Source organism: Triticum dicoccoides, chromosome 5A (genome assembly GCF_002162155.2).
Source record: "Triticum dicoccoides isolate Atlit2015 ecotype Zavitan chromosome 5A, WEW_v2.0, whole genome shotgun sequence".
Taxonomy (NCBI): domain Eukaryota; kingdom Viridiplantae; phylum Streptophyta; class Magnoliopsida; order Poales; family Poaceae; genus Triticum; species Triticum dicoccoides.
The window spans coordinates 418,287,322-418,302,524 of record NC_041388.1 but is presented as its reverse complement, the minus strand read 5'-3'; positions in this window follow the sequence as shown (position 1 = coordinate 418,302,524).

Genomic DNA, 15,203 nt, shown 5'->3' with positions numbered 1-15,203 from the left:
CATCAGGATGGGTCTCACCTGCTAACTCGTGAGACCTGGTCTTATAGAATTCTTTTCCTGGAATTCCCCTTGAAGTTAAAGTAATAATATCGATGAGACCCTTCCGAATAAAAGGGAAAAAATGTTAGTTCGAAATGGGGAAAAAAATATTTGGATAGGTAAAATGTTGAGGAAAAAAGAAATATGGAAATACATGTTCCTTCCAAGGAAAATATAGGTACAAAAATGTGTGCATTGGTATTCTTTAGGTGAAAACAACTACACTATCTATTATTATTTAGTAACATAAACTGCAGATCATGAACCTACCTAAGCAACTTCAAAAAAAAAAAGAACTTACCTAAGCTGAGTTCATATGTGGAAGGAAAATGATTAGCCTTCAAAGCTTCACTTGAATATGCAGAAACCCCATCGAAGAAGAAATTAATTGCAGTGTTCAATAGAAAGAACAAGGTCTAAGGAAGTAATATTTCTCTCCTGTACATGCGTGAAAAGAACTAGAGAACTTACATGTCCCTATAGGGAAGGAGTTACCAATGGCAGCTGAATTTCATTGTCCTTGCAAGCGATCAAAAAGGAATTTCTTACGTAGAGCTTGTAGATTGTCCTTCAATTTTCAAAATAAATTGCTGTTTAGTTTTGGTTATGTTCCAAAGATTGACCAAAAAGCAAAAAAAAGTGCCTTCATTGAAGAAATTGGTAGGTACTTACTTTAGAGAAACCCTCCATTCTGAGACCTTCGTAGTTGCTAACGTACTGAAGAAGGACAATTTTGGAGTCATACCTGAAAAAGAAAGTGATGGAAATTTCAGTGAATTTAAATTAGTTTCTATCTGTTGTCTGCGGATAGAACAAAGAAGTTGCTTATCAGTCATATAAGACAAGGGAGAGTTCCATGGAAAATGCACCTGAAATTGACCTTGGGAGCTGGTACAAATCTCGACTTAACATTTCCTATATTAAAAGAACTAGTATTTCTGTATGTAGTAGCGAAAAAAGCCTTGAAGTTGTAGATTACCGCACAAATTGTTGGTAAAAATGTATCATCACTGTAGCAAGCGTTCATAATATCAAAAAAATTGGCTCTGAAGTTAGTGACGATTAATATCCATTGTTTTTCCTTGAATACATGCATTTTTACCTACATAATTGTAGAAAGGAACAACTATTATTCTAAGCTCGGTGAAAATTAAATCTATGATAGTACTTTGGATAAAATATGTTCTTACCATGGAAGCATTCAATAAACTAAAGCCAACATTAGTTTCCTGTAAGATTAGTTGGTTTGCAGGATCTGAATGATTTAGCATTGGGTTCATTAGTTTCTCCTCCATGGTTGTTTTCCAAAAAATGATTGATCGTTAGAAAAAGGAAAAGATCATTGAAGTGAAAAAGACAATAGATGAAATAACACAAAATATATGTTGATCATGTCGTCGATGCTAACTATGTATTCTACTAATTCGATGTTTAGTAGAAGGCCTTTTCTTCCTCGGCTGAGCTGGTTTTTATTCTTTAGTTTTCCAAAACAGCCAAGAACCCGAGGATTTATCCAACCACCAGTCTTGAATGATAGAGTTATAGTTTCTAGTACACCCACACTCCTTCAATCTCGAATATCCTTTGGATGTTCATGGCAGAACAACAACATCAAGAAAGTAAACAAAAGCATGAAAAAAGTGAGGATATCATATATTTGTTTATGTTCGAATGATGTAGAACATAGCTGTAAGTTAACTTGGAAAGAAGTCCAACCAAGGATTGGTAGAAATCATTCTCTATTTTGAAAAAATGACCTGCTTACTTGCCTTTTTTATTCTTGAATTACTAGTGTCCCAAATTTCAAAAATTTCTTCACACTGGTTCCCGAAAGAGAAAAGTAGAAGAAACCAGGATCCCGAAAGAGAAAAGTAGAAGAAACCAGGATCATATCCGACGGGGGCGGGGAAGCAGGGAGGGAGGGAGGGTCAGGGGCGGCGGTGGATAGGGTTCGCCCGAGCTGCCCCCTAGAGTCGACGCGAGCTCTTTGTGTTCCGTGCAGAATGACGAGGATGTAAACATTATTGTTGGTAAGAATCTAGACCAAATAGTTCCTTCTGGGTTTATGTTATTGCCAAGGTCCGTGATTCTCTATCACACCCAATATGCCACCCTATCCTAAAGGAACTCGAAAGTCCCACCAAGGATAGAAGCGCATATTGGAGACGCTTTTGCAAGGTGGATATCATTACATCGTACCATTACATAATAGTTGGGGGTACATACAAAAAGGCATACAATGCCGCATGAATACAATAATCTCATACACAAGAGCAACGTCCGACTACGGATGAAAAAAAATAGAAACTCAAACGACATCCACCCTGCTAGCCCAGGTTGTCGACCAGGAACCTATCCCCTGAACAAAGAAGAAGTAGAAGAAGAAATCCAAGACAAACAAACATCGCTCTCACGTCATGATCATCACATTACCTGTAGCTGCAACTGTTGTTGTAGTAATCCGTGACCCACGAGGACTCAGCGATCCCATTACCATGGGTATCAAGACTAGCAAAGCTTAATGGGAAAGGGATGGATAAGTGTTGAGGCTGCAGCAAGCGACTAAGCATGATATGGTGGCTAACTTACGAGTACAAGAATAAGATGAGAAGCTACGCAAACGGTCGCAAACTAGTAATGATCACTAAGTGATCCTAAACTACTTATGTTCAAACATAACCCCACCGTGTTCTCTTCTCGACCCACTCAAAAAGAGATCGTCATGGTTACACATGCGGTTGGGTATTTTAGTTCGAATCTGGTGTCAAGTTCTCTCCAACCGGATATTAACAAATTCCCATTTCCCACATAACCGCGGGCACGACTTCTGAAAGTTTAAATCCTGCAGGGGTGTCCCAACTTAGTCCATGACAAGCTCACGATCCGTGGAGACAGTCCTCCATCGCGGGACATCCGATCAGACTCGGGATCCCGGTGCACAAGACATTTCGACAATGGTAAAACTAATCCAGCAAATCCTCCGGCGTGTCGACACCCCGATAGTAGCCATGCGTATCTATTCTCAGGACATGTCCGGATGAGCAGTACATACGGCAACCGAAAACCCCGGGTGAAGGGGTGGCACCGCAAGTGGCTCTGTTTGGGACCAACACCATCTGCGCTGGCCCCTCCCTGCTATGTAGAAAGAATCCTCAGGTTCATGACGCACTATGCCAATTAATTTTTAGTTCATGTATTATTATGGCAAATGTAAAACCAATGTTGGGTCTTGCTGGAAGAGTTTTATTCAAAGCGAACTGTCAAGAGGGTCCCATACCCCTCACCGTGTTAGGGACGCAAAATCAAGGAACATAACACCGGTATGACAGAAACTAGAGCGGCAAGAGTGGAACAATACACCAGGCATAAGGCCGAGCCTTCCACCCTTTACCAAGTATATAGATGCATTAATTAAATAAGAGATATTGTGATATCCCAACACAATCATGTATAACATGGATCAATCTTGAACTTCACATGCAACTAACAACGCTATAAGAGGGGCTGAGCAAAAGCGGTAACATAGCCAAACAACGGTTTTCTAGGAAGGGTGAGAAGGTTAAAGGCTGACATGGCAATTTGGGGGGCTTGATAAACAAATGATAGGTAGCGCAACATAGCGATAGAACGAAGCAACTAGCATATCAATGATAGTAGTGAGATCTAGGGTAACGGTCATCTTGCCTGAAATCCCACTAGGAAGATGAATGAGTCCATGAAGAAGATGATCGGGAGTAGAAGAACCAAGCGTAGTCGAACGAATCCTCACGATCGCAACGAAACAGGAACTATCGAGAAGAACCGGAAAGAAGCAAACACCATGGTAAACACACAACACATAAATATGACATGATGCTCATCCAAGTATGATTCATGACAAGAATATATGATGCTACTCATGGGAAGAGATGATGCATACAAGAACGTCACATCAAAGCAAGTTTAAATGAGGCTGGAAATAACATATAACAATTCCGGTAAGTCTGCATATGCAAATTTCAAAATTGGTCCAGATCTGAAAAAACATTAAGTTGACATTGTTAAACATCAAGTTAAAGTGCACCATGATGATCTAAACAAAACTCTAGTCAAGTTACATATAAAGTTCATTTAATTCTGAGCTACGACCTAGAAGATATGAGCAAAACAAGTTAAACATAGCATTGATGCAAAATGCATTCAAACTTCAAGAAAACACACTCAAAACAAGGATTAAACATGACATGATGAAACTACATACAATTCTAAGCAAGTTTCATATAGAGCATGCTCAAAACGGAGCAACGGTGCAACACATATACTCCAAACAAGATACAACAACAATCTGCCCAAAACAGCAACTAGGCACTTTGCAATCATCAAAACGACATGCTACAGGAATCATATGAGCACAAACTTGACATGCACTTCATGTACAGATAACATAATTCAAATAAGATTAAGGTTCAAGTTCATAGGCATCAAGATTAAACCAATATGATAAATGCAAATAACATAGGAGCATATACATGAGCAGAGTTAATAAGAAGGCATGTTGGAGGCATGAAACAAAGATGCTATAGCAACTATACATAGCAAACAATGGCATGGCATCTAAGTACACATAAAAAATAGAAAATAGCATCCAAGATTCATGTATATATAGCTCATGGATTAGTGGGAACCAACAAGACAAGATTGAATTTTGAAAAAGTTTCAGCAAGTGTAAAACATCAACATTATGATAGCATGTTTTCAAGCATGGAACAGAGGCATATGATATCCAAAATTATCAAACATGGCATGTGAACAGAGAACTCATATCATACGTTTAATCATGTAGTTGGATCATATCCAAAAGAGGCATGGATTAATTAATATAAGAACCACAACATAGCATCATGAAGTTAACAGAAATCTGGAACAACATATAGGCATATTCATGGCAACGAAAACATATTCTACATGACATGTATAGGGCATCAAAAGCGATGGAATGATAGAGAATAACATGTACATCAAAACATGTCAACTAAGCATCTCCAGATAATGCATGGATTAATTGGTAGCATCAAGCAAACATGGAACATGATATGACAGAAACAGACTTGACAGCACATTAACAGCAAGTAGCCCACTTCACAAGCTTGATGCACTCACTATAGGGCATATCAAAATACATGGATTGCACCACTGCATAGATGACATAAGTATGCTCCTAAAACATGTAGACATGATGCTCAAAACAAAATTACACAAAAAGATATAAAAAAGACAAATAGGCAAGTTACAACAGTTTCCAGCAGTTAACAGCAACATGCACTTTTGCAACAGAGATTACCATGTCAATATGTACTATAACATGAATGCAAAGCACACCAACATGTAGATCATGAAGACTAGAACATGTGCATATCAAGATCATCATCATAGGATCAATAGAGACAAAGTTACACCACTCACAAGATGTATACATGATGTTAACAAGTAGTAGATTTCAGTAGTTTATATCACTTAGCAGTTTTGCAACACAGATTAAGGCATCAATTTGAAAAGTAACATGCATGCAAACTACTCCATCATGTAGAGCATCAGGAGATGAACATTCTGCCATATCATGTATGCAAAACGGAGCAACGAGCATGAAGTTATCACAAGTCAAACATGCACACATAATATGATTTTCCTGGGGACAGCCAAAATCACCTCGCAGAAACGGGACAGAGAGGTTCCGGGGATGAGACGGTGCAGGACGGCGCCGACGCCGTTTGGTTCGGGGACGAAGCAGCTCAGGTCGGGGCCGGATGGGGCCGTCCTGACGGGAGGACGAGGCCGGCCGGAGGTGGTTCCGGCGACCGCGGGGCCGGAGAGGCCGCGGAGGAGGCCGGCGGCATGGGGCGAGGCGGATCCGGGCGGGACCTGCCCGGATCTGGCCAGAGAAGGTCCGGCGGCAGCGCTAGGAGGCGAGGGGAGGCAAGCTCCCGGACGGTGGGGCGGGGCAGCGCGACACGCAGTCCGGTAGGGCGGCGAGCGACGGCACGTTGTCGGGGCGCGGTCGGTGGCACCGGCGGGAACGCGGGGCGGCAGCGGAGCTTGTGGGCGTCGGCACACGGGACGACGGTGGGAGGCAGCGCGCGCAGGCGGCGTGACGAAGGAGCAGGGAGGCGGGGCTCGAGCCAGCTGGATCGGGCCCTGGATGGGCTCAGGCGGGCCGCTCCCAGGCTTCGCGGGCCCGCGGCGACGGGGGAGGCGCGCTGGACGCGTGAAGGGCGCTAGTTCGCTGCGGGGTGGATAGGAGGAGACGTGGCAGCAATCTATTGGTGGAGGCGGCGGCGGGATGGACGTGTCCGGTATCAGCGGACACGTCCGGTGGCACGGGAGGAAGGAGAGTAGGGTTAGGGTAGGGTTTTGCCCGAAATTGCGGTGGAGAGGGGATTTATATAGATAGAGGGAGCTAGGAGAGTCCAAATGAGGTGTGGTTTTCGCCCACACGATCGTGATCCAACGACGGAGAGCATGGAGGGGGTTTAGATGGGCTAGCGAGCTGCTGTGAAGGGATGCTGGGCTGCAAAGAGAGAGGGATTTCGGTTAACTCGGTTAACCGTTGGGGCATCAAACGACCTCCAAATGGAATGAAATTTGACAGGCGGTCTACCAGTGATGTACAAAGGCCACTCGGCAAATCTCAGCCCATTCCGAGAACGTTTTTCTCCCACTCACGAAACAAGGTCTGAGAGGGGCGACAGGTGCATGTGGGAGTGTCGGATGACGAAACGAAGAACGAAGAAAGAGACCGGATGCAAGTTTCGAAAAACATGATGATGCAATGCACATGATGACATGTCAAGATGCAACACGCAAGCGAATGACATGGAAGCAACGATGAATGACTGGAAGACACCTGGTGCATCAGATTTGGGGCATTACAACTCTCCTCCACTAACAAGAGATCTTGTCCCAAGATCTTAGGAACGAGATGGAAGAGAAGGGGATGAGGTGAAGTAAGAGCGCAAAAGAGAAGGTGAACAAAGAAAGAGAGCACTCAGGTAGAAAAGAGGAACGACGATTTTTACAAGAATAAAAAACTCAAGGAATAAGATAGACTCTGAAACCACTCCGGTTAGAACAAGATAGAGAAGGAAGAGACACGAAAGAATTTGGGTAGCACTCCGGCTTAAAATGGAAGGAATAGAACATGAACTTCACAAGATGGAATGACACTTGACGAGTCGAACAACGCAATGACTCTAGAAGAATGAAAAGAGGAAAAGGTTGAACCAAAGTTGAAAAGAATTTGAAAGCGATATTGGAGAAGGCATGTGGCTGATGGAATCCATTCTTACGTCACCCTTTGAAAAGAATTTGGGAATAACTCCGGAATAATTAGAAGAGTCAGGTAAGATCTTGGGAAAAGACCTGTGGGTTAGGGCCCACTAAAAAGAAAACACCGTTGAGAATGAATGATAGAAGAGCGAATGCACCCTAACAATTGAGGGACTTGAATGAGGCGACAACCTCAAAATAATTGAATGCAAACGCGAATCTCCTGAGATGTCTTGAGCACTCCGGAAGGATAAACTGGCGAGAGGCGAGCAAGCAAGAGGAAACATTTGAGACCAGGGAAAGAATATGATCAACACCGAATATTTGAATTGAGTCCACCGAAAAAGAAAACAAAATGAATCAATGATGAACTTGACGAGAATTCACCGGTTGAATGATTGAGGAAAGACTAAATAGGCTCCGCACGAGCGAAATTGATGCTCGGCTAGAGAGTCAGATTCCGGGAAGAAAAGGGGTGGGAGGGCGGGAAAAACAAAGGCAACTTGGAAGGGAGAACCGACGAATAACTTGAAGAGAAAACACATGTTCAAATAATTGAGGAAATAATGCAAATGCTTTGCACAAGTAGGATGGATACTCGATTATGGACTCTGGCTCCGAGAAGAAAAAGTGGTGGACGGGTGGAAAAAATAACAACTGAGGATCGGGAAACAAGGACATTGAGAAAGAACTGAGGATTGATCTCGCAAAAGACAACGAGGGTCGAATGACTTGAAGAGAAGTGCGCTGGATGAAAAGGGGATTGAGAACATAACGATCGCCTGCATGAACCTAAAATTTTTTGAAGGGGAGAGGAGTAAGTCAAAACACCTACGTCAAGATTCCTCACCAGAGCGACGAAGGGGCTGAGGAGTAAAATAATTCCTACTCTCCGATATAACTAGACTCCAAAAATAGTTTTCACCTAGACTCGACAACGCCCAACTACGATCTATCGAGGGTGGCTCCTATGGTCGGTCGAGGCTCTGATACCAACTTGTCACGCCCAATATGCGACCCTATCTTAAAGGAACTCGAAAGTCCCACCATGGATAGAAGCACATATTGGAGACGCTTTTGCAAGATGGATATCATTACATCGTACCATTACATAATAGTTGGGGGTACATACAAAAAGGCATACAATGCCGCATGAATACAATAATCTCATACACAACAGCATTATCCGACTACGGAAACACAAACAGAAACTCAAATGACATCCATCCTGCTAGCCCAGTCTGCCGACCAGGAACTTATCCCCTGAACGAAAAAGAAGCAGAAGAAGAACTCCAAGACAAACAAACATCACTCTCACGTCATGATCATCGCATTACCTGTACCTGCAACTGTTGTTGTAGTAATCCGTGAGCCACGAGGACTTGGCAGTCCCATTACCATGGGTATCAAGACCAGCAAAGCTTAATGAGAAAGGAATGGATAAGTGGTGAGGCTGCAGCAAGCGACTAAGCATGATATGGTGGCTAAATTACGAGTACAAGAATAAGATGAGAAGCTACGCAAATGGTCGCAAACTAGTAATGATCACTAAGTGATCCTGAACTACGTACATTTAAACATAACCCCACTATGTTCTGTTCTCGACCCACTCGAAAAGAGACCATCACGGTTACACACATGGTTGGGTATTTTAGTTCGAATCTGGTGTCAAGTTCTCTACAACCGGATATTAACAAATTCCCATCTGCTATTCGCATTCCACTACGCGGACCCCAATCCGCTACCAGCCCGCTATCCGCTATTTAAAACCATGGGCATAAGGCCGAGCCTTCCACCCTTTACCAAGTATATAGATGCATTAATTAAATAAGAGATATTGTGATATCCCAACATAATCATGTCCAACATAGAGCAATCTTCAACTTCACCTGCAACTAACAACACTATAAGAGGGGCTAAGCAAAAGCCGTAACATAGCCAAACAACGGTTTGCTAGGAAGGGTGAAAAGGTTAAAGGCTGACATGGAAATTTGGGGGGTTTGATAAACAAGTGATAGGTAGCGCAGCATAGCGATAGAACGAAGCAACTAGCATAACAATGGTAGTAGTGAGTTCCAGGGTAACGGTCATCTTGCCTGAAATCCCACTAGGAAGAAGAACGAGTCCATGAAGAAGACGATCGGGCGTAGAAGAACCAAGCATAGTCGAACGAATTCTCACGATCGCAACGAAACAGGAACTATCGAGAAGCACAACAGGAAAGAAGCAAACACCATGGTAAACACACAACACATAAATATGACATGGAACAAAGTATGATGCATGACAAGGATATATGATGCTACTCATGGGAAGAGATGATGCATACAAGAACATCACATCAAAGCAAGTTTAAATGAGGCTGGAAACAACATATAACAATTCCGGCAAGTCCCCATATGCAAATTTCGAAATTGGTCCAGATCTGAACAAACATTAAGTTGAAGTTGTTAAACAACAAGTTAAAGTGCACCATGATGATCTACACAAAATTCTAGTCAAGTTACATATAAAGTTCATTTAATTCTGAGCTACGGCTTAGAAGATATGAGCAAAACAAGTTAAACATAGCATTGATGCAAAAATGCATTCAAACTTCAAGAAAACACACTAAAAACAAGGATTCAACATGACCTGATGAAACTACATGCAATTCTAAGCAAGTTTCATATAGAGCATGTTCAAAACGGAGCAACGGTGCAACACATGCACTCCAAACAAGATATAACAACAGTCTGCCCAAAACAACAACTAGGCACTTTGCAATCATCAAAACAACATGCTACAAGAATCATATGAGCACAAACTTGACATGAACTTCTTGTATAAGTAACATAATTCAAATAAGATTAAGGTTCAGGTCCATAGGCATCAAGATTAAACCAATATGATCAATGCAAAATGCAACTTTATAACACAGGAGCATATACATGAGCAGAGTTAATAAGATGGCATGTTGGAGGCATGAAACAAAGATGCTACAGCAACTATACATAGCAAACAAGGGCATGTCATCTAAGTACACATAACAAATAGCAAATAACATCAAAGCTTAATGTACATATGGCTCATGGATTAGTGGTAACCAACAAGACAAGATTGAATGTTGAAACAGTTCCAGCAAGTGTAAAACAGCAACATTATGATAGCATGTTTGCAAGTATGGAACAGAGGCATATGATATCCAAAATTATCAAACATGGCATGTGGACAGAGAACTCATAGCATACTTCAAATCATTTAATTGGAGAATCTCCTAAAGAGGCATGGATTAATAAATATCAAGCTCACAACATAGCACAATGAAGTTAACAGAAATCTGGAACAGCATATAGGCATATTCATGGCAACGAAAACATATGCTACATGACATATACAGGGCATCAAAAGGCATCGAATGATAGAGAATAACATGTACATCAAAACATGTCAACTAAGCATCTCCAGATAATGCATGGATTAATTGGTAGCATCAAGCAAACATGGCAACATGTTATGACAGAAACAGACTTGGCAGCACATTAACAGCAAGTAGCCCACTTCACAAGCTTGATGCACTTACTACATGGCATATCAAAATACATGGATTGCACCACTGCATAGATGGCATAAGTATGCTCCTAAAACATGTAGACATGATACTCAAAAGAAAATCACACAAAAAGATATAAAAAAGACAAATAGGCAAGTTACATTAGTTTTCAGCAGTTAACAACAACATGCATTTTTGCAAAAGAGATTACCATGCCAATATGTACTCTAACATTAATGCAAAGCACACAAACATGTAGAGCATGAAGAGCAGAACATGTGCATATCAAGATCATCAGCATAGGATCAACAGAGACAAAGTTACACAACTCACAATATGTATATATGATGTTAACAAGCAGCAGATTTCAGCAGTTTATATCACTTAGCAGTTTTGCAACGCATATTAAGGCATCTATTTGATCATTAAGATGCATACACACTACTCGATCATGTAGATCATAAGGAGAATGAACATTTTGACATATCATGCATGCAAAACGGAGCAACGAGCACGAAGTTATCACAAGTCAAACATGCACACATAATATGATTTCCTGGGGACTTGGCCAAAATCACCTCGCAGAAACGGGACAGAGAGGTTCCGGGGACGAGACAATGTAGGACGGAGCCGACGCCGTTTGGTTCGTGGATGAAGGAGCTCAGGTCGGGGCCGGACGAGGCCGTCCCGGCGGGAGGACAAGGCCGGCCGACGGTGGTTCCGGCGACCGCGGGGCCGGAGAGGCCGCGGAGGAGGCCGACGGCATGGAGCGAGGCGGATCCGGGCGGGACCTGCCCGGATCTAGCCGAAGGAGGTCCGACAACGGCGCTAGGAGGCGAGGGGCCGCGAGCTCCTGGATGGCGGCGGCGCCGGCGGGGACGCGGGGCGGCGGTGGAGCTTGCAGGCGCCGGCGCGCGGGACGGCCGCGAGAGGCGGCGCGCGCAAGCGGCGGGGCGGACACTACTAGGAAAAGGCTTATACATAGAAGTTTACCAGTAGCGCGTGTTTTGGACCCCACGCTACTAATAAGTACCAGTAACGTCTATTATAAAGCGTGCTACTAGTAGAGCTTAGCAGTAGTGTGGGTTTCCTGTGGGCACGCTACTGGTAAGTTAGCATCACCACACCCCTCGGCCAAAAAATAGTAGCAACGTTGGTACTGTAACAAGCGCTACTTTTAAGAAAATAGTTGTAGCGCCTGTCCACCTAGACGCGCTACTGCTACTTCTTCTATGTGTAAGCTTTTACTAAGAGCGTGGGTTTGGACAAGCGCTATAGCTAGTTTTACTTACCAGTAGATATTTGGCTGGCACACATAGCAGTAGCGCGCTTTGGTGGCCCGCGCTACTACTATGGTCGCCAGCCATAATATCTGCCACCTTTTCCCCCTCTTCTTCCTCCCCCTTTCTTTCTCTCCCCTCTTGCACTTGCTTGTTCTTCAATGCTTCCCCTCTTCTTTGCCCTACCCCCCTCCATTAATGCCCTCCCTCCTTCCTCTTCCTTTCTTTTGCCCCTCCTCCCATTCTCTTCTTTGCCCCTCCACCACCCCTCCATTAATACCATCCCTCCTTCCTCTTCCTTTCTTTTGCCCCTTCTCCCCTTCTCTTCTTTGCCCCTCCACCAACCCCTCCATTAATGCCCTCCCTCCTCCCTATCATAGCTCTCTCTCTCCCTAGCTAGTTGGAGCTATATTTATGTAGGTACCTCACTATCTAGAGCTACTAGCTAATTATAAGAAGGTGCTCGATATCCCTCTTGACAAATAGGTGAGCAAAAAAATAGTTGTGCAAGAATGGAAATATGTGTGTTTGCGATTAGGACGGAAAGTATGTGCGATATGAATATACCGAATTGTGTGTGGCATGTGAGTGACATGAGTTGCCTATGTTTTGCCGAAATGTCGATTCTATTTCGTTTCGGCGAATTTCGGGCAAACACAATATGCCCTATGTTTAGGCAAGGTCATGCCGAATTTTTATATGAATTTGATCCATGCATGCATATATACATGGTTATAATATTTGCCCCGCGCGCAGGTGATCATGAAGGTCAATGGAAGGATGGTGGAAAGATACTGGCAATCTGCAGTGGATGACATGTATGAAAAAAGACTGAAGGATGTTTTATGCCAGTGTCAAAAATGCAAAGGAATAGACAGGCTCGACCTCTTTGAGGGTGGTACATTCAAGGCGCACCTACTCATGCATGGTTTCATGCATGGCCATACTCAGTGGATAAGTTAAGATGATGATGATGATGAGGACGTCGACGGGGCAGGAAATAACGACATGGGGCCACCGGACAAAGAGATGACCGATTATGTGCCCGAAGAGGAAGACGGCCTCAAAAATGTCGATGGCGAAGAGGCAGTTCAAGGCGGAGAAGACGTGGACACGCCGCCGTCTTCGTCGCTACTAAGTTTAGTCATGCGGGACCCGCATGTTCGAGACCTGCTTCGCAAGAAGACGACTAGCGACAGAGCTGCTTCTAGAGAGGAGGCCAAACTGGCGCAACTGGAGGTAGACTCGATGACTCCTTTGTATGATGGTTGCAATCCGGAGGTGACCCGCTTGAGTTTCACACTAGAACTTCTAAAGACGAAGGCAAAAAACAAATGGACAGATGCAAGCCTGGATGAGTGTAACGCCCCGGATTCGATGCGCCAGGTGTCCGCCAGTTATTCACCGTCATTGCCATGTCATTTGCTTGCATGTTGCACTTTGCCATGTCATCATATGCATTTCATATCATGTCCGTATTTCCTCAAAGTGAGTAATCCCTTCCTTCAGAGTTTGTTCGTGATGAATAAATTCTAGTTCCAAGTGTTTTCATCTTTTCTTTTCCGGAGTTCAAATTTCTCCTCGGCCATTTTGTCGGAACCTCCATCTAAATCATCGCAAGGCTCATCTTATTCTTTCATCCTTCATTCTATCTCATCACCTTTTTTTGTCACCGGCGTTCTTCATGGTGGTTCTTCATGATTTAATTCATTCTTCAAGAGTTCATCAAGATCTTGTTGGTAGAGTTCAAGTATCTTTTCTTCTCGCGTCTCGAAGTGTAATTAATTCTCCATATTCTTTTGAAGTGGAGTTTTGCATTTCCTCGTTCTTCTAAGCTATCCAATCATTTCCGTTTACGGACGGTTATCACCTGATGATCTTGAGATGTTACCTATAAGACCACAACAAGCTTATTCTTTTTGTTGTTGATTTTCTCAACAACTTCGTTCAATCTTTTCTCGCAAAGATGCTTTCAATTTCATTCGTGGCACAAGTTGTCATTTGTCTTCTCCATTCTTTTCTTTCCACTATTTCAATTATTCTGGAGGCATTGTGTTGTTCCTCTCGTCAAGTATCATTCCATCCTCTCAAGCTCGTATTCTATTCCTCCATGTTTCAGCCGGAGTGCTGCCTAAATCCTTTCTGTCTTATTCGTTTCATATCTCGTTCTAACCGGAGTGGTTTCATAGTCTATCGGATTCCGTGAGCTTTCGATTCTCGTCATTCTTGTCGTTCCTCTCTTCTTCTCGAGTGCTCTCGATTGTTTGCTTCTTCTCTTGAGTTCTTGTTTCACCTCATCCCTTTTACCTTCCGTCTCGGTCCTAAGATCTCGGGACGAGATCTCTTGTTAGTGGAGGAGTGTTGTAACGCCCCGGATTCGATGCGCCAGGTGTCTGTTAGTTATTCACCGTCATTCCCATGTCATTTGCTTGCGTGTTGCAATTTGCCATGTCATCATATGCATTTCATATCATGTCATCATGTGCATCTCATTTTGCATACATGTTCGTCTCATGCATCCGAGCATTTTCCCCGTTGTCTGTTTTGCAATCCGACACTCCTATGTTCCCCCGGCGTCCCCCTTTTGTCTCTCGTTGTGAGCGGGTGTTAAAAATTCTCGGAATGGACCGAGGTTTGTCAAGCGGCCTTGGTATAGCACCGGTAGACCGCCTGTCAAGTTTCGTGCCATTTGGAGTCCGTTTGATACTCCAACGGTTAACTGGGTAACCGTAAAAGCCTCTTTTGTGTGCAGCCCAACACCCCTCCAAAGTGGCCCAATAACCCATCCAAACCCACTCCATGCTCTCGGTCGTTCGATCACGATCGTGTGGGCGAAAATCGCTCCTCATTTGGACTCTCCTAGCTCCCTCTACCTATAAATATGCCCTCCCCGTCCAAATCGCAGTCCAAACCCTAAAAATTCCCCTCCGCGCCGTGCCGGACATGTCCGTCTGCGCCGGACGCATCTCCGCTGCCGTCCGTAGCCAATGGCGCGCCGCCACGTGGCCTCCCGCGTCGCCCTCGCCGCCGCGGCCCTCCAGGCCTGGGTC